We start from the raw sequence: 571 nt of genomic DNA on the forward strand, positions 1-571 counted from the left end.
ATGAATGTGTGTGTATATATAAAAGCAGCAAAAATACTGGAGATTCAGTATACACCACGTGGCAAAATTATGAGTTGAAAATATTTGGAAAACAAATATAAAAAGTGGAAGAGAAATGCCTTCGTTTGACATAGTTTATTATCTTTCTATGAAGAAATGTTTTTATATATATATACACAAATTATGTATGTATATAAAAAAAATTGTTTATAAGAAAATATTAAACCATGTGGAACGAACGCATTTCTCTTCCACTTTTTATGTTTTCCACATATTTTCAACCTACACACACACACAAACACACACACAAACACACACACACACGTGTATGTATATACACCTATGAATGTGTATGCTCGTATGTATGTATGTATATTTGTGTGTGCGTGTATTTATGCATATATATATATATGATATACGTTACATGAAACAATTACATTTCAAATACAATAAGAAAATGTTTTCTGAAATGAAGAAAATACATACATACATACATACATACATACCGGCATGCATACATACATACATATATATATATATATATATATATATATATATATATATATATATA

At 26.1% G+C, this 571-nt stretch overlaps 1 protein-coding gene across 3 annotated transcripts in view; it reads right to left on the minus strand.

The window, feature by feature from the left end:
* The window catches only part of LOC106880078 (uncharacterized), a 269,236-nt gene that overhangs the window by 74,160 nt on the left and 194,505 nt on the right, over window positions 1–571 (minus strand). The gene's annotated exons all lie outside the window — the stretch shown is intronic.

The sequence above is a fragment of the Octopus bimaculoides genome, chromosome 1 (assembly GCF_001194135.2).
Source record: "Octopus bimaculoides isolate UCB-OBI-ISO-001 chromosome 1, ASM119413v2, whole genome shotgun sequence".
NCBI lineage: Eukaryota > Metazoa > Mollusca > Cephalopoda > Octopoda > Octopodidae > Octopus > Octopus bimaculoides.